General features: G+C 46.4%; 1 long non-coding RNA gene across 2 annotated transcripts; it reads right to left on the bottom strand.

The window, feature by feature from the left end:
* Positions 1-3,222: 3,222 nt before the first annotated feature.
* On the bottom strand, positions 3,223-4,876 carry LOC125696959 (uncharacterized). 2 transcript variants are annotated; one of them, XR_007378622.1, is made up of 4 exons: positions 4,842-4,869; positions 4,597-4,719; positions 3,782-3,880; positions 3,223-3,692 (listed from the first exon to the last, which is right to left on the bottom strand). It is a non-coding gene; the product is annotated as an uncharacterized LOC125696959 (long non-coding RNA). The 2 variants fall into 2 exon arrangements; XR_007378623.1 differs by lacking the exon at positions 4,597-4,719 and having other exon boundaries at positions 4,842-4,876.
* Between the last annotated feature and the right edge of the window lie 8,268 nt (positions 4,877-13,144).

Consider the following 13,144-nt stretch of genomic DNA (forward strand, 5'->3'; position numbering starts at 1 on the left):
GAGAAATATGTCTGCTCCACTCAAAGACATGAGTAAACACATCCACTGGGTGCTTATCATCTGAGAATAACTTTGAAGAGGAAAAAGAAAACAAATAGGTTCTCGAGCACACTGTGTTACTTGAGGAAACCATTTACATCTGGTGCCTCTGCTGTCAGCATGGAGTAAGGGGGTCAAAACCTTAATGCACCAAGAGCAACTGCTGCATCCATTTTTTACATTTTATAGATGTTTTTTCATTAAAAATGCAATATGGTTACATAAAACTAAGCAAACATTAACTACGTTGCATAACTTGAGAGCAACTCAATTCCTCCCTCATTTACTGCTTTAACTGCTGCAGTACAGTAGTGCAGCATTCTGGACCAAGCTGACAAAAGCAGCCATTACTGTGAGGGGTTTATAATGTTACAGCTCATCCTTTGTGAGCAACAGCTTTGCAAAGCCCCTGTTATACATATGTATTCCACTATACAATATACCCCTCCATCTGTACTGCCTGGGTAACCAGTGCTCGAAGTGGCTCAGTGCTTTTGTTCCTAAGGGACCCGAGTCTATGGGCCTGCTCATCACTGCTCTGGGAAAGCAGTAAGGGAGAAAGAGCCTCTTCTTGAAGGGTGTGAAGGAAAAATAGTCTGTTCATGTTTAGTGCATCTCAGAAACATTAAAAAAATACCACCATACATCTGTTGGGGCGATTGCATGTCAGATTTCCTGATTATTTTTTTTTCTTAAGAGTTTTAATGGGGAATCTATTACATAGGCACGACCATCAAGTGATGATGTGAGAAATGGAGGTGGTGTTACACCCTGCAGCCTTACGTGGGTTAACTCGAAAAACGCCAGGAGCCCAATGTTACTGCTGTTTTCTGAGGTCATATTTCTCAGAGATAAATTTTGCAGGGGTAGTTGCTACCATATCAAAGGAAATCAGGTTTGTGCTGTACACAGGTCGATGCACATGGCTTGGGGTGTTCTGAGGGGTGAGGGGGAGCTCTGCAAAGGAGAGAAACGTCATGGGAACGAAACAGTGTGGGCAGGAGAGATCGACTGCCATGCTATTGTGGATGGAAATCAAGGATAAGTGAATTAATTTAAGGCCCTCTTGGTGAAACAGCTCTACTGCTTCCTTTTGAACTAGCAGTTAAACATGCAGCAGGTCCCCGAATTCTCCACAACAAATCCTTCCTCTCCATAACTTCCTTTCTCATAATGTGCTCTGAGATTGGATTGCAGTTTTGTTTCCATCATCTTCTCATGTGCATGCCTATTGTCAAGTACAATTCCTTTTAGTTTTTTGGGTTGCTTGTTTTGGTTTTTGTTTTTTTTGAACTCAGATTTAAGCCTCTTTGTTTCCCCAGACTGCTTACCTCTGTACTTTCCTGTGCTGAGAAGAGGCTCACATGGCAGGGAATGCTTTGGGTACAAACATCCACATGAAATAGTTGTTAGGCTATAGGTCAAACGTATGGGGGAAAATGTTTAGGAACAAAATATTTGTTCAGCCAAATATCCGGGGCAATCTTCACCTCAGACCATCATCTTGATAGTAAAACTTTGCTTACCCATTTGTGAAAAGCCACGCTAAAGTAATATTTGTCTGTTTTTAGTAATGTTTACTTTCAGTTTTAAATTCCTATTAAGAAATAAAATATTTTTCTAAAGAAAAGATTGAAAGGGCTCCAGAGATGCGCCAACAGGGGACTTTGCTTTAGTGAAATACTAATTAAAGGCTTACCATGCCTATTTTAGCTATTAAACATGTAAGCATTTTTCCAACGCCGTAGTAACATTGTAAAGGATTTTCACATGGTAGGAATGTCCACTGGGAGAGGAAGAAGCAGCAATGATTTCTTAGTGGAAAGAAGCTGTGTTGCCTCTGTTGAGATGAACGCCGTGTCTTGCAGCACAGCAGTTAAGATGCCCATTTTGTTTCTGAAATTTCCCCTACTGCTCAACATCGACACAATGGGCACCAATGAGAGACATACAGTCTGAAAAAGCCCACACATTGTTAAAGAAATAAAGACAAAAATCAGCCAACTCTTAAAGGAGTAGGAGTATTATAAGGCATCTTTTTCGTTATGCTTAACAGCTGAGAATGGAGTGGTAGAGGTTGGAGGTCATCGTGCCAACAGCACAAGCTATGTGTCACATCTTTTACTTTCAAAGATGCATAAGTAACAAACTCTGGTAATTAAGCATAGGATGTAATAGATGAGCCGAGAGAGAATGCAAAGATCAGACAGTCAACAATAGGGGGACTTCAACTACCTCAGGAGCAGGCAAGTTGCAAGAAAGCAAGAGGATGGCATTGCCACAAGGGCATAAAGCAAGTAATTTTGTAGGTTAAAGACTCCCTTGAGAAGCTGAAGTATTCATCCATGAAGGTTTTGTAGACGCTGAAGAAATACCTTGTTATTAAAGGAGATAGACAAGATGAGACAGTTGGAAGTGAAAGAACAGAGGTTAGATCAAACCAACAAACTGAAGTGCTACACAGCTCCAGCACCAAATAATACTCAGACCTACAAGAATCCAGGAAATTATGGATGAAAAGCTGTTAGAATAACCTGAACAATAAACCAAAAACATTGTCAAACTCCAGAGGTTTATAGTTGAGAGCCTCTGGCCAAAGCATCACTTTGATGGACTGTCAGATCACAGTGTTGATAAATAAAGAATGTTCTAAAAAGTAGAGACTGCACTTTGATGAAACCCTAGATATTGTTCTCAGAAAGAAAGATCTAAATGCCACTGAGCACAGATCTCTGAAATACTCCGTACGTTGTACTTATTATTGCCATAACATACAAACTAAGTCTTGAAGACTGCAACACAGAGAGCAAAATAGACCAAGGTTGGCAAGACAAGCACCAACTTTTTGGACATCACAAAGCTTTAAAGTGGGAGATGTATTTTCCAGCTTTCTTTGAAACGCCTTGGTGGTTCTTATTACACCCCTAGTACTGCAAGTTGCACACACAACACTTGGTACAAATCAGATTGCTGGGAATTACTCTCTGAATTTCCCTTTAGAGCGCTTTGCAGGGGGGTCACGGGGACTTACAGTGATGGCTGCACAGACTTCCTGCTGCTTCTGGTTGTGTTGCTCCATGTAGAGCTCCATTTTCCCCCAAAGCACCCATAGCTACCCCCTATCTTCATCACAGGAGAACAAAATGAACCATGGGTAACATGGGTAGCAAGGAAAAGAAAAGAGAAAAGTAAGACGAGTCCTCCGTGGGGGAAGAAAGGACTGGCCAGGGAGAGAAGAGGGACTGAGGAGAAAGGAGGCAAAGGCAGGAGCAGGAAAGCCTGTCCCCCTGTACAGAAGCCCTGCCAGCCACAGACAGAACAGCTGTCTATGGAAGAGAAACTGAGACACAAAGATATCACAGCAGGAGAGAGTAATCCCCAAATACCTGACCTAGATAGGACAGCTGAGAGTGAGCAGCAACGAGCAAAGACGACAACAGAAGTAAAGACAAGTAAGGATCCAGCTGGTTATTTCTTTTACCATTCTCAGCTAATGATTCTGGTGCTTGGTTTCTGGGGTATTTCCCAATGGCCACAGAACCTCCAGCAGGTGCCTGGGTGAGCAGGATGGGCAGCAGTGCATCCTGGAGGTGTATCTTAGCACAGACCAAAGTCAGCCCTGCAGGTTAAGTTCAGGCACAGCACCGTTGCTCCTGGTAATCGTTAATAAGATTAAATATTCTGCAGCATCTGTCAGCAGCTCAGGCAGAACCATCTCTGCTGTAGCTCAAATTTTACCAACCTGCCTTAGGAGCCCGAACATGGGAAAGATAACCAGAGCAAGACAGATTGATCTGTAGGGAGAGATTCCAAAGATGACGCTTGATGAATAAACATCTTCCTGGTAAAACAAGCAATGGAATTACAGAAAATTAAGGTCAGAAGGTCATTCGGAAAGGCTGCAAGGAAACACCAGAGCACCTGGCCCCAATGCAATAGGCAGCTTGCAAAGTGCCCTCCTACCACAGCCAGGCACCCAAGCTGTAAGGCAACCTGCCCTCCCTGCCCATCCCCTCCACTTTCCAAGCCACAGTGATCTGATGAAAATCATTTTGCTCTGCTATGGCAATGGATACATGCATAACTTCTCCAAACCCTCTTTTTATAATGCAAATAAATTCTTTTTGTAGCAGCTTAGAGAATCCATTAGCTAAATATTTCTACTGCTTCTGTCTTATGAGCCATAAGGCATGTTCTTACTAAAGGACCTATAAGTTATTACACAAGATGCAATTACAGAACACAGTGTTTATGGCACTGATTTGCGATCAGCAAAACGGGGCCATCCATCCTTCCACAAGACAACCCAAACAATAATGGTGAAAGTCTAACAGCTTTCCACAACCACATATTTCTCACAAGAGTGAAGGATGTTTGAAAGCCTCTTCTGCAAGATCAGAGTCACTTAAATCACTTGAACACCTCATCTAGGAAAGCAGAAGCTCCCCCAGATCCCATCACTTCTCGCTCAAGAGAAAGGAATTCTCTGAATACTAAGCACCAAAGGCATACAGTTTTACAGCTGTCCCTTCCCACAAACCCACAGCCAGGTTAAACCTGTAAATGGTTCAGGTCTCCTGCTGCCATCTCAGTGTAACACACTCCAGGTTCATTTTCACATCAGCCAGCAGTGAGATAACCCAGTCTGATGTGATTCTCACTGCCTTATATTGAACGTGCCTGTAACGTGATGGAAAGCACAGGAATGACAGCAGAGCTGCAAGAACTCAGGCTGAAGCAAGCAAGAGCTCACTCAAATGCAACAGACATAGGTACAGAAATAAAGGAAAGAAACTGCTCACCTTTAGAAGACCTCAAGCATACAGGGCTTGCCACTGAAATGCTCTCATCTCCACCGCCCACCCTTAAATAAGGTCTGGGAAGGGGTGGATCCTGCCTCCAGCCCTTCCATTCAGGTACATTGCATGCACCTGAGCTCCCTTGTTGGCCCTGACTTCCCACCAGGTGCTCCATCACTGCTTCAAGCCCTGACTTAGCATTTCTACTATAGTCTCCTGTTGGAGATCTTTGGAAGCAGTTGAACAGTTGGCAGCTGGAGCCCAGATCCCTGGGCAAAAACCCACCAGTCCTGCCCAGCCCCACTGGGTCAAACAAGTCCTCCTCAGCTCCTGTCCTCAGTTCCCTTGCATGTACAGGGGAAAGTTTTTACCTAAAGAGAGGAGATTTAGATCAGGTTTTAGAAAGAAATCCTTTAACCAGAGCCAGTGAGGCCATGGCACTGCTGCCCAGAGCTGTGTTGCCCCATTCATGGAGCTGCCCCAGGCCATGGATGGGCCCTGGGTAGCCTGAGCTGGGGTCCACGGCAGGGCTGGGGCTGGGAGGTCCCTTCCAACCCAACCATCCTGTGGTTCTATGATCCTGAATGTTCCTTCCAACCCAACTATTCCATGGCTCTGTGATTCCATGAGATAGGCTGGGGCAGGCCAGCAGTGTCTCCTTGGGTCAGTAGCGGGCACATCTCAGACACACATCCCCAACGAGCCATTTTGGAGCAAAAAATTGGCTTCACACAAGCCAGTAAAATAAGCTTGGTTAGTATCAAGTTCCATTAATCTGGAGGCAAAGCCAGCTGTCATGACCTTTAAAGTTTTGTCTTTCTTGGCAGGTGAATTTTTACCACATCCTTTTCTTCCTTTTTGTTATTATTATTCTTTAATGGAACCTTTTAAAAAAGTGTAGGGGGAGACACTTGAAGTTATGAGTGCTGGTGGGATGTAGGAATGGAAACATATATTACATGTCTTGGGAATGACTTCTCATTTACTGATCACCATAAGCCTGAATGTTTGTTTTGATAGTTGGCCTTTGCACAAAACAGGTGTTAAGTCAGCAACTTAATTGCAGAATAATTTATGAGACCTACTTTCGTGTGATTAATCTCCGAGGGTCTAAAAACCAAACTTCTGAGATGCAGTGCTTCTTTTCACTAATTGGTGCTGCTCTTCACTAATTGGTGAGGCAGTGTGAGAGTCACACACCACCATTTCCCTTCACAATGTGCTCACCCTGGTGCTGGGTTGGGGTTGGATGGCACAGCACTCCTCCAGGAGTCAGAGGAAGGCTTTGAATGATGGGAAACTCCTCACTGTGTCCACAACCATGCAACTGAGACTAGAAATTGCCTTACCTGCATGCACACACCATGCATTGCTGTAAGGAGAAAACCCCACATCCACGTCCAGCAGTGCATCCCACAGCCCTTCCAAGAAGGTTGCTGCTGCGTCCCATTCTCAGCACAACTTTGGGGTGCCCTGGCCAGCACTCAATTGCTCTGCTCTTCACATGGCTTCTGCACAAAGAGAACCTGGGATCATGCTCAGCTCTGGGCACAAACAACCCTGAGAGGATGCTGAAGAATATAAAGATCAATGTTAAGCTGGGGTTAGGAACTGCCAGGAAGCAGCAAAACCCAGAATGTGCCAGGTGACCTTCCCTGGTAGCACTGTGTAGTGAGATGCAATCCAGCATCAAGAGCTGCCACGCAAAGGACGGCTCATTGCTTCAAAGCACTAATTAAAAATGATGAATTAAAGCACAGCAGTGAAGCTTTCCATAAGTAAACTGGGAGGGCTGTGGCTGCTGCTGCCATGCCATGTTTGTTTGAAAAATGATAGCGAGTGGCAGGACTGCTTTAAATTTAACCTTTTAACTGACTCTTAATAAAAATACACTTTTAATGATAACTAAGAAGATGAAATAACTCAGGCTACTCATTTTCTGGCTCCAAATGCTTGTTCAGAGGGCTGCAATTACTCACATAATTAAAATGTAGGTGATGGTCTCTCATGCGTGTCCTTCTTTGTATACAAATGTACAATTAAAAGCATGTGCTCGTTGTCTGAATGTCAATAGCCACATAAATCACTTGTCCACACTTTCTGCTCAGCTAAGCAGAGTGAGCAGAGAACAGCTGAGCTTGGGTCTGGGAGAGCAAAGCATTCATGCCCTCTTCTAAGCAGAGCACATGGAAAACCTATTTTGCCCTTTTTAAAATGCACCTGTAGGCTTCCCCATAGAGTCACTAAATAGGTTTGTGTTGTTACTATCATGCTGTTATCATAGAGTAGAAGCTGGAGAAGCCCTTTTGGATCCCCACACCCAACCCCAACCCCATCCCACCACTGCCCACATCCCTCAGTGCCACATCTCACAGCTCTGGGACACCCCCAGAGTTGGTGATCCCCCCACAGCCCCACTCCCCAGAGTGAAACTTACTTAAATGCAATCTTAAAGGCTTTTTTTCCTAGTTTGATCCTCCTGTGCTCTTCCCACCTACTTTGGGAAGTTATAAGAAGGTGTGAAAAGTGCATTTATTTTACTGTGGCACCTCCTGCTTGTGGGTGCTGGGGATGTTCCCAGCATTGCTGCATGCAGAGCAGTGCCCTGTGCTGGGTGCTGAGCTGGCTGCCCCATGGCACAGCCTGAAAGCAATGCATGGGTTACATTCTAAATGCATTGCTTCAATATTTCAGCGTCTTTGATTTAATTTTTAAAGTTCCTCGAGCACATTAAGTGCTTGCAAACCCCGTGCTGAACTCCTAGAGTTCTTAAGTTAATAGTTAATGTCCATAGCTGCATGTCTGATGCTTCATTGGGCCACCTTCCTGCTTTCTGCTCCACGAGGCCCTGAGTCCGGCTGTCATCCAGCACAGTAAAGGAGCTGCTTATTTTGTGTGAGACTCATTCACTTTGCAAAATCCAGATGCTGCTTTAGTGGAACCACTGCTCGTCTGCAACCCAGTGAGCCAGGGTGGGATTTCAGGGGGAAGAAAAGAATAAAACAATGCATTGTCTCCTGTTTGCTTCCTGCCCCTGCCCAAGCTGCCGGGCCTCGGTACCCAAAGGGAGCAATGAGTCAGGAACTGGCAGCAGCACATCCTGCAGCACAGGACCCAGAATGATTATCTCAGCTGGATTAAGGGCTGGGAATTAGCATCAACCCTGCACCACACCAGTACAGCCCTGCCTTTTAGTACCCGTTTCTTTCACTGCTTTGCACAAAAGTCACAAAGCCTTCCCAGCACCAATGCTGTGGTTTCTGCTCCTGTGTCACCAACATCTCCCCGCCAGTTTGGGCTGTGCAATGACAGGAGATCCCTCTCTGACTGCAGCCCGATGCCACCCAGCACTGCTGGGGGTGGAAGCAGCCTTGCTTTGCCACAGCACACAGCCACCAGAAGAGCTTTGTGCAGACCCACCAAAGCCAGAGCTGCACAGCCAGCCAGTGGCCAAGGGCTGCTCAACACCACCGCATTCCTGATTTGGGATGTTCCAGATGTGCCCAGCCCACAGCCAAAGGCTCTTTGTCCTCTAATGCTTTAACTACAGCTATCCTTTAATTCCATTTGCTGCATTGTGGTGCTGCCATTCCAGTGCTTTCCAATAGAGCCATTATACAAGAAAACACAAAATGAAAAATGAATAAGCTGTTAGGCAGGAGGAGCCAAAGCAAAAGCACACTTCCCATGTCCTTCCTTGCAGGTTGGGCATGAGGAACAATTCCTTCTGCAAAGAGCAGTCAGGCAGTGGCACAGCTGCCCATGGAGTGGGGATCACCATCCCTGGGGTGTCCCAGAGCTGTGGAGATTGAGGGATGTGGGCATAGAAGAGTGGGGTTGGGCTTGGAGATCCTACAGGGCTTCTCCAGCCTTAGTGATTCCATGACTGAATGTGCATTTGTCACACATCCTTGTGTTTTAATTAAGGAAAACAAACAAATAAATAGAAAAGCAAAAAAGTGTCAGAAAACCACAACAGAGGCAGCAAAACAAATCAGTCTCAGCACAGCTTTTCCTCCTCTAACTTTCTGGTATTCTACCTTAAAGCTGTTTTGGTTTTCTTCAAGCTTTCTCCAGGACCCACTATATACAATAACAAAAGCTTTGTGATTTCTTTTTAAATATATCTGGCAACCAGACCACTTAAACATCCTTGCTTTAAATCAATGCATGACTGATAATTAGATATCAAACCTAATTCAGTCTGAAAGACTTGGAGGTCAGGCATCAGGTACTATTTAATTAAGTAAATATCAACCATATTGATTGCGTTTTTGTCTTACTTAGTTGATGATGCTGCATTTTTATGGCTTATTTGTAAACTGCCATGAGAGGAGCAGCCCAGGAGCTGCCAGGCCATCCCTCTGCTGCCATCCCAGCTACTGCAAGGGGTAAAATGTGTAACAACAGTGAGGGCTTCTGCTCACGCCTTTGGGCTGCCTCCAACCAGCATCATAAATGCTACCTAAGGTTCCAGGTTCCTTGCACATCACTCATGTCCCACTCTGCACGCAGCCATAATGTTCCAGCAGGGCAGCTTGCACACCAGCCCTTGTTTTTGGCATCCCATTCACTTGGTGTGAAGGCAGCTTGAGAGATGCATGCTCTCCTCAACGTGGCGCTGCCTGCTCTGCATGGCTCCCACCAGGGATCCAGCACTGCCCATAGAGATGCCAGTCTGAAAGTAAAGTGCTCTTCCCACCTGCCACAGGATTCCACAGGATGCTCCATGCCCAACGGAGCCAACTAAATTGTCACTCATTGTTTTCCTCCTAAACTCTATGCTAGGATAAAGAACAGACTTCTTCCCATCTCTTTTCCCATTTTTCCCATCCCTTTCCCATTTTTCCCATTTTTTCCCATTCTTTTCCCATTTTTTCCCATCCCTTTCCCATTCCTTTCCCATTTTTCCCATCCTTTTCCCATTTTCCCATTCCTTTCCCATCGTCTTCCCATTCTTTTTCATTTTCCCCATTCTTTTCCCATTTTCCTATCCTTTTCCCATTCTTTTCCCATACTTTTCCCATCCTTTTCCCACTTTCCCATCCTTTCCCATTTTCCCCATTCCTTTCTGATTTTTTCCCATCCTTTTCCCATTTCCCCATCCTTCTCATTCTATTCCCATCCTTTTACCATTATTTTCCAGTTTTGCCCATTCTTTTCATTTTTCCCATTCTTTTCTCACTTTCCCATCCTTTTCTGATTTTTTCCCATCCTTTTCCCATCCTTTTCCCATTTTCCTATCCTTTCCCCATTCTTACCCATCTTTTTCCCACTCTTTTCCCATTTTTCCTATCCTTTTCCCATTTTCCCCATTCCTTTCCCATTTTTTGCCACCTTTCCCCTGTTTTTTTCCCATCCTTTTCCCATTTTCCCCACCCTTTTCCCATTCTTCTCTGACTTTACCCACGCTCTTCACATTTTGCCATTCTTTTCCCATTTTACCCATCCTTTTCCCATTTCCCCCATCCTTCCCCCATTTTCCCATTCATTTCCCATTTTTCCCATCCTTTCCCCATTTCCCCATCCTTTTCCCATGTTTCCCCATCCTTTTCCCATTTTCCCATTCATTTCCCATTCTTACCCATCCGTTTCCCATTCTTACCCATCCTTTCCCCATCTTCCCATCCTTTTCCCATTTCAAGACCTCATAAGCTATTAATCAACTTCTAAATGACTTCTTACACAAGATAGGAGAGTCTCGACTGGCTGTTCCAGAAGGCTGAGGTTTAGCACAGAGACTCCTGCCATGGTTGTTGGTCAGCCCACCACAGAGCTGTGCAGAAGCAGAAGGTCCTGAAGGTTGGAAGCTGAGGTTCTTCTCTCACCTCACCGCCTCCTCTGGGCAGCACAGCAGCATCCACTCCACTGCCCTGTGAATGAAGTCACGCTGTGGGACTGAAAAACTGAATAAAAAGCCCAATGGAATATCATCAGATTATGTCCAACTTCGCAGCCTGGCTGAATGTGCAGGGATTTGTTTCTGCAGACTGAGGGTGACAGCTCTTCCCAATCTTCAGTAACAACGGCAGATGTTTCCTTTAAACAAAATCATTGCCTTCCCCCAATTTCTTTCATTCCTGGCAGACCAACAGCCAAAATAAGACAGAATCACATTTACAGCCACAAGCCTGCCTTGCATTCACTCCTCGTGCTTTTGGGAGCCCACCAAGCATTGCACTGGGGCTGTCAGAGCTGCATGGAACGCCCACTTAGGAGAGCAAACCAGGGCCAAAATTGAGGCTGCATTCTGGTGAGGCAGAGCCAGCATCAAAAACTCAGCACTGAAAATTGCTTCAACCACTCTATGGTTCTGTATTCCAATAAGTACATGGCAGAAAGCAGGGCTGAGAGAGGGGCTGTTATGAGGAGAAAGGCTGTACCCCCATCCTGCAGAGAGCTGCCTTCTTTCACGTTGAGAAATGCCATTTTCTCCTCTCTCATCTGTATGTTAACATTCCTGCACTTCAGCTTGTTCAACTCTGTTATTATCCAAAGGGCTTCCTGTTTGGGTTGGAGGAAATTGGTTTCATTTAAAATGCCCTTTTAAAATCCTCTGTTAGAAGTAATTTTATTAAAAATCTGCTCGATGGCTTCGCATTTAATTGCTAATAATAGTCCATTCAAATACCACTTGTAAACTCATCTGAGCAGGTCTTGACCCTAAGAAGCATCACTGCTTTGCATGCTGGGATGCACACAGCAGGGCTGAATGCAGCAAATGCTTGCAGCAGGGATGCTGACAGTAGGGGTGCACGAAGCAGGGATGCACAAACAGGATGCACAAAGGAGGGATGAATGCAGTGGGGGTGCACAAACAGGGATGCATGCAGCAGGGACGCACAAAGCAGGGGTGCACAAAGAAAGGATGCACAAAGCACAGATGCATGAAGCAGGGGTGCACAAACAGGGATGCAAAAAGCAGGGGTGCACAGAGATGCACAATTGGGATGCACAAGCAGGGATGCACAAAGCATGGATGCAAAATCCAGAGTGCACACAGCAGGGGTGCTCATAGCAGAGATGAATGCATTAGGAGCCAAGCACAGCTGCATTTGCATTTCTGCACACTGGTGATTTCAGACCTATGGATAAACCACACACCCTGTTGCATCAATCTGGCTCTGGTTCTGCTCAATTTCTTGACACTCCTTTTTGCATCATCATTTTGCTGTGAATGGAATCAAGCCCTGCAATTATTAGCAGTTTTTGCCCTTTGTATAAAAGAAATGGAGGGGGATGAAGGTGTGACTGTTTGCACCTAGGACCTGATAGGTTCTGGGGGTGTTGGCTGCTGTTGTGGAGCTTGGCTGGGGACTGGGATGGAAGAGCCATGGCTGCAAGCACTTTTAAAGTGAATTTTTCAGAAGGCTGCTGAGGGGCAGCTGTGTGCTGAGATAGGGGAGGTTTAGATCAGATATTATCACAGAATGGTTGGGTTGGAAGGGATCATGAAGTATCATGAATCTCCAACACCCCACCACAGCAGGGCCACCAACCTTCCCATTTCATAGCAGCCCAGGCTGCCCAGGGCCCCATCCAACCTGGCCTTGAACACCTCCAGGGATGGACGGGGCGTCACAGCCTCTCTGGGCAGCTGTTCCAGCACCTCACCACTCTCATAGCAAAGAGCTTACCCCTGACATCCAACCTAAATCTTCCCTCCCTTAAATATTAGGAGGAAGTTTTTCACACACAGGGTGGTGATGCACTGTTACAGGCTGCCCAAGGAGGCTGTGGATGCCCCATCCCTGCAGGCATTCAAGGCCAGGCTGGATGTGGCTCTGGGCAGCCTGGGCTGCTGGTTGGCGACCTGCACACTGCAGGGGGTTGGAACTGGATGAGCACTGTGCTCCTTTGCAACCCAGGCCATTCTAGGATTCACGGAGCCGAGAGAAGCCCGGGCAGCCACCGACACTCCCTGGAACCGCTCCGAGAACGGACAGCGGTTCTCGCACAGCGGATCTCGCACAGCGGCGGGGCGCGACGTGCTGCAGAAGCGGAGCAGTTCGAGGACGGGCTCTCGCATCGGAAAAGCAGCGCAGCTTTTCCCCGATAGAAGCGGAGGCAGCCGGTCCCTCCCGCCCCCCGGCCCCGCTAGGTGTCACTGCGCGACATGAAATCCGCGCTCGGCTCTCGCCCCGCTCCGGTCTGAACACATCGTGGATGGGCTTTCGGGCATCGCCACCCCGGGAGCCGCCGTGTCCCGGGCAGAGGAGCCGCCGAGTTCACTGCCGCGGTCCCGGTGGCTGCAAGGTGCAGGCAGTGCCCGGCCGGTTTCTCCCATTCCCATCAGTGTCTTCGTG

This window comes from Lagopus muta, chromosome 8 (assembly GCF_023343835.1).
Source record: "Lagopus muta isolate bLagMut1 chromosome 8, bLagMut1 primary, whole genome shotgun sequence".
Taxonomy (NCBI): Eukaryota; Metazoa; Chordata; class Aves; order Galliformes; family Phasianidae; genus Lagopus; species Lagopus muta.